This window comes from Peromyscus leucopus, chromosome 3, assembly GCF_004664715.2.
Source record: "Peromyscus leucopus breed LL Stock chromosome 3, UCI_PerLeu_2.1, whole genome shotgun sequence".
Lineage (NCBI taxonomy): Eukaryota > Metazoa > Chordata > Mammalia > Rodentia > Cricetidae > Peromyscus > Peromyscus leucopus.
In genome coordinates, this window is record NC_051065.1 from 99,762,255 (window position 1) to 99,768,833 (window position 6,579).

The window sequence follows — 6,579 nt, forward strand, 5'->3', positions numbered from 1 at the left end:
GTTTTGTTTTGTTTTTTGATACAAGGTCTCTCCCTGACATGGGGCTCTGGCCAGTGAGTCCCAGGGACTCAGCTGTCTCAGCCTCTGAAGCACTAATATTACAAGCACAGACTGCCACGTGTGGCTTTTTTATTTGGGTTCTGGGGGGCTGGATTCAGGTTCTCATGCTTGCAAAGCCAGTGTTTTACTGACTGAGACATCTCCCCAGACTCATTTTGGGGATGGGGGTGGAGGGAGTTGATTTTTCAAGACAGGGTTTCTGTGTGTAGCTTTGGCTGTCCTGGAACTCACTCTGTAGACCAGGCTCGGCCTTGAACTCAGAGATCCGCCTGCCTCTGCCACCTGAGTGCTGGGATTAAAGGCGTGCACCACCACCACCCAGCCCCAGCCTCCATTTTATAAAAGGTGTGTTTATTTATTTATTTATTTATTTTTATTATGTATACAGTGTTCTGCTTGCATATACGCCTTGCAGGCCAGAAGAGGGCACCAGATCTCATTACAGATGGTTGTGAGCCACCATGTAGTTACTCGGAATTGAACTCAGGACCTCTGGAAGAGCATCCACTGCTCTTAACCTCTGAGCCATCTCTCCACCCCCACCCCCAGACTCCATTTTTTTTTTTAAATTTTGGTCTTTTGAGACAGGGTTTCTCTGTGTGGCTTTGGAACCTGTCCTGGAACTCGCTCTGTAGACCAGGCTGGACTCAAACTCACAGAGATCGGCCTGCCTTGTGTGCAACCACCACCCGGTTCAGCCTCCATTTTTATTTTTATTTTATTTACTTATTTTTAAAGATTTTATTTGTCTTTATTTTACATGTATGAGTAGTCGCCTGAATGTATGTCGATACACCATAGGTATGCAGTACCCTAAAAGGCCAGAAAAGGCCATTAGATATCCTGGAACTGGAGTTACAGACCATTGTGAGCCACCATGTGGATGCTAGGAACCAAACCAAAGTCCCCTGGAAGAACAGCCAGTGTTCTTAACCACTGGGCCATCTCTCCCGACCCCGCCTCCATTAAAAAAAAATTCAAAACAAAACAAAATACAATGCACACAAATGGCTTTTCCATTGCTGGCCTCAGCCTAGTCACTGGCATATGGAAACTTGATTGCAAGGTAGCTGGGTTGGCCGGAGGAAGCAAGATGGTCATCCAATCCAAAGCACACAGTCAGGATATCCCCACATGGGATTTTCTTTGTCTTAGGGTTTCTGTTACTTAGATGAAACACCATGACCAAAGGCAAGTTGGAGAGCAAAGGGTTTATTTGACTTCTGTGATAGTTCATCACTGAAGGAAGTCAGGACAGGAACTCAAACATACAGGAATCCGGAGGCAGGAGATGATGCAGAGGCCATAGAGGAGTGCTGCTTACTGGCTTGCTCCCTCTCCATGGCTTGCTCAGCCTGCTTTCTTATGGAATCCAGGACCACCAGCCCAGACATGGCACTACTCACAATGGGCTGGACCTTCCCCTATCAATCACTAATTAAGAAAATGCCTTACAGCTGGATCTTAAGGAAGCATTTTCTCAATTGAATTCCCCTCCTTTCAGATAATTCTAGCTTGTGTCAAGTTGACATAAAACTAGCCAGCACACCCATCTTGTCTTGGTACTTCCTTTCCATCCAGACAGGGAGGAGAGAGTTGGGAGGTATTCTCCTGTGTTCTCTTTGTATTCTCTCTCTCTCTCTCTCTCTCTCCCTCCCTCTCTCTCTCTCTTTATTTACTTCACTTTATTTAGTGTGCATTGGTGTGAAGGTGTCAGATCCTCTGGAACTAGAGTTACAGACAGTGTGTGCTGCCATGTGGGTGCTGGGAATTGAACCTGGGTCCTCTGGAAGAGCAGTTAGTGCTCTTAACTGCTGAGCCCTCTCTCCAGCCCCTTCTCTTGTATTCTCTTTCTATAGGGCATTTTCCCAGCTGCAGGCTCCTCAGCCTTTCCCAGTACCATTTGCCTGCCTCTACATCTGGAAATTTTCTGTTTGCTCTTCAATACCCAGCTCAAATATTTCCTGAGAAGGTTATGGGAGTAAGCTCATGGCCGTGACCCGAACGCCCATACAGGGTCTGGCACAAAGGTACCTGGGGGGGGGGGTCAGGGTCTGAGCCATTCTGCCTATGGGCCTACCTCTGGAAGTCATATTTCTGCCAGATCATGCCATCCTTTTGAAGGGGTGGAACCCTGACTCAAGCTTACCAGACAAACATATTCTCTTCACCACAGTAGAACAATGGTTCTGAGAGAAGCCACACTGGCTTGTATATACTGAGCTACCACGATAGCAGCCTGCCAGGTCTGTGGTAACCACCTGATCCAGTGTAGACTGTCTGTGTTGAGAAAACATTAATGGAAAGGTTGGTCATGAGAAAGGCCTTCTTTGTAGCTTGAGTTTTCCTGCCTTGACCACAGTCAGGACAAATCTTTGTCACCTGCCAGTCCCACAACCGCTCAGACCCAACCAAGTAAACACAGAGACTTATATTGCATACAAACTGTATGGCTGTGGCAGGCTTCTTGCTAACTGTTCTTACAGCTTAAATTAATCCATTTCCATACATCTATACCTTGCCACGTGGCTGGTGGCTTACCGGCATCTTCGCATGCTGCTGATCATGGCGGCTGGCAGTGTCTCTCCCTATCAGCCTTCCACTTCCCAGAATTCTCCTCTCTCCTTGCCCCACCTACTTCCTGCCTGGCCACTGGCCAACCAGTGTTTTATTTATTGACCAATCAGAGCAATTTGACATACAGACTGTCCCACAGCACTTCTTGGGTGTGGTCTGGGCCCCAGGTTACATAAAGTTCTCCAACCTTCCTGTTCCAGCTGCCTCCCACACTTGACTCTTCCAAGAAAGGGCTCAATTTTTTTTTTGGTCTATCCTACAACCACCTCAGGACTAGATGCTCCAGGGCCCAGCTGCTGCTGCTGGGGAACTCAGGCTGACTCCTGGGCCTCCCAGATGTGTCCATCAGGAGCAGATTTTCAGGTCCTCACCTTCACAGTTCCCATGAGCACCCGGGAGGGAGCCATTGCCTTAGGAACAAGGACACTGAGAGCTCTGGTGGCTGGAGTCCTGAGCCCTCCCCCCAGCGCTGCAGAGGCTTTAGTCTTGAGGGCCTGCGTACAGCCAGCCCTGCTCTGTCAGCCCGGTTCTTATCATTCCATCCTCTCAGCAAGGGAGCCAGCCCCCTGAGGCTTCCTCAGCCCCATCCACACAAACCCAGAGCCTGCCTGTCCTGTCTACACCTCCAGCCCAGTTTGCACCACAGCCCACCATCCTCACCGGACCCTTCTGGCTCCTGGCTCTGAAGCAGCTTTACAGGAGTTTCTACTCCAGGTGGGAAGCCCCATGTCTGCTTACCCACAGCTTGGCCAGACCCCAGACTCGGCTTGAGGGAGGCACTCGGAAATCTGTACTGTTGATGCAAAACATAGCTTTCGCCTCAAAGGGAATGACAGACTCTATTTTGAGCCAAATATGAGTAACCACAGCTCAGGAACACAGGTTCAGTTTCCCCTAAAACGCCATATTCCAACATGGAGACAGTTTCATGAAGTTTTTACAGTAACGGAACAAAGAAACTTATGAATTGTGAAACTATAAAAACCACATTGGTGGAAACATTAGGGTGGCGGGCCACAGAGAAACAGCAACGTCTGTTAGAGACAGATGCTGTCTGGTGGCGTTCTTAGACTTTGGGTTTGTGGAAGCAGAGGGTCTGTTTTGTGTTGTAGAACGGACTTCACCTGATGGTCACGGGGTGTTAGTTCCCACACAAAAGTAGCCAACATATGGCTACTAAGGAGGCTAAACATAGCCCAGGATAATTTGGTTCCAGATGTGCAACATCCTGTCTCTCCACCATTGTGGACATTCCACTCAGTCAAGCAGCCTCGGAGAATCTTTGACACAGTGTTTCTTTGCTTTGTTTCTATTTTCTTTCCCTCAGGAAATTCAGTTTCCACTGCACTGAAGGTGTTACTCTCCTCTTCTCACCCCTCTCCTCTGCCCCTCTCCGGGCCCCATCACCATGCTCCTTGCATCCTCAGGGTGGGAGACCAAAGGGATACGAGTCTGCAGGCAAAGCCAGAGGTCAGTAAGAGGCCAGAACCCCAACACTGACTGCCTACATAGCTGCATGTGCACGAGAGAGACAGACAGAGACAGATAGACAAAGGTGGGGGGAGGGAGAGAGGGGTGCAAGCCTGCTGACCTACAGCACAGAGCAGCATCTTGGGAGAGCTCCTTGTGCCTTCTGTCCACTTGCTGTGGCCATATGCTGCCCAGAGGAGGGAGGGTGGAGCCTGCAGCTTATTCCTTGAGAGCTTCTGGGTCAGCTGGGGAAGAGGGCATTACAGATTTCAGAGGCTGACCGCTGAATGACAAGCCTAGAGACAGACACTCACTGGTTCAGTCTCCCAGAAAAGCTCAGACACAGGCCCCCATGGTGGGCAGGGCAGGGGCCCAGCTGTGTGCCTGGGTAGGCATACAGCGCAGAGGTACATGGGGGCATGTTCACAGAGACTAGCAGGGTAGTTCCAGTTTGGTCTGAATCAAACATAATGTATGGGCCCATTCACAGACACAGGACCCAGGCAGTCACAAAGCTTTGGGCCTCCCACCTAACATCCTTGGGACAGCCAAGCATCCTTCTTGTTGCAGCAGTAGCCTCTGAGCGGAAACATTCTACCCTGGAGGGAAGCTCCGAGACGAAGCTCCGAGACTTAAGAGTCTCTAACAGGAAGCTCTTAAAACTCAGAAACTAAGCAAATCTCGAGTCTAAGGAAGTTCCTGAAATTGACCAGATGCATGGGTCTCTTCCTCTGCGAGGTTGTGTAAAGCAGAAAAGCTCCTGAGGAGACCCCTTGACCTGTAGAACTGCCTGCAAGGCCCACAGAGTCCTAAGGTTCCAGTTTTGTGAGTTGCCCCCCCCACTGGGGTATCTCTTAGCCACTCATCTGCCTTGAGTGAACCATATCCCTGAATTAACCTTTCACCCGTACACCCATAACCCCACGAAGCCCATTGGTTCGAAGTTGAGCTTTAGTGGTATCATAACTGGTCAGTTGTTGGTTCCTGTCTGGGGTGAGTGGATGTTTGATCACATCTCCCCAGAAATAGTGTCACACACTTCTTCAGTTGAAGGGAGGAGAGCTCAGCTGGTTTGGCATGGTGACAAGTTTTCCACGACAATGCCACTTCCCTTTCTCTGTAGACACCCAACTTTCCTTGAGGCCATCTGGGATCGGCCAGCCTAGCTCGCTCGCTCTCTCTCTCTCTCTCTCTCTCTCTCTCTCTCTCTCTCTCTCTCTCTCTCTCCCCCGCCCCTGACTTTTTGTCTGGGATACGGGTCTTGGGAGATGGAGTTCAAGTTTCCATGACCCTAGTGGGGCTCAGAGCCCTTGAGCACAGGGTAGGTGGACAGTGAAAACTGGGCTGAGAGCACCTGCCCTGTTCCCTATCTTCCAATGGGTACTGTGCATCTCAGTCTCCATGTGCATCCTTGCCTCTGGCCACAAGCAGGCAGTTTCAAGGCCGGCCTCAGGCTGGGTGTGGCTCCAGGATCACACCAGGTTTTGAGAGCTCTGATTCCTTTCACTGGGCACCCATGGGTTCCTAGGGCACCCAGCCGGGTCTGTATAGCTGAGCATACCCAGCACAGACAGTCCTGGGTGCTGTCTGTGTAAGCTGTGCGGCTGGGCTGAGGGAAAAGGGCCAGAACGGTCCTCGGATCAGGGCTGGGAAAGTAGGTTCTTATTGAAGGCTGTTCCCACGGCCACTCCAGGGATGGTTTCCTCCATCCAGCTTCTCTCACTCTCTGGCCTGTTCCTCCACCTGCCGCTTCCCTCTTCCAAATCAACTGGCTGCCACCTTACTCCCATGCATCTCTTTCTCAGAAAGGCCCACCCTGAGGACTCCAGCTAAAGCAAACTGCACCCTGCCTCCAGATCTGCCTTCTCTCAATGGGCCCTACCGCTATACAACACAATAGACACCCACTCATTCCCGACCTGTCCGGCTGGACTTCCAGCTCCACAAGGACAGGGACTGTGGACTGCTTAATCCTAGGCCTCCAGGCATACACAGCAGGCACACATTGAATGTGCTAACTGGACACACAAAGGCATGCCCAGGCAGCAGTCCAGGCCACACAAATCCTCAGTGACTGGCATGTGCACAAACACACATCCAGCACATGCCTGCACATGCATTTGTGAGTGGAGGCATGCCTGCTCGCAGGTCTCCCTGACTTGCCCCCCACCCCCCAGAGCCCAGTGGGAGTGTTGTCACCCATGGCCCTCCATCCAGGCAGCTGGGCTCCACTCAGCCTCCTGGTGCTAACTCGGCCTGACACTCTAACTGCACATGAGGGCCTCCTGTGGAAACTGTGGCAAGCCCGCCACCATGGTGGTGACTGCTAATTGGCTCTGTGTTGGGCCCTGGGTCACAGCTCGGTCAGCCGTGGCTGATACTTTCTCCCCACTTGTCTCAGGAAAGGCTCTGCTGTCCCTTCCGCTTAGGCCTCAGCTGGCCATTGAACCGCACATGCCTGGCCATGTGGGA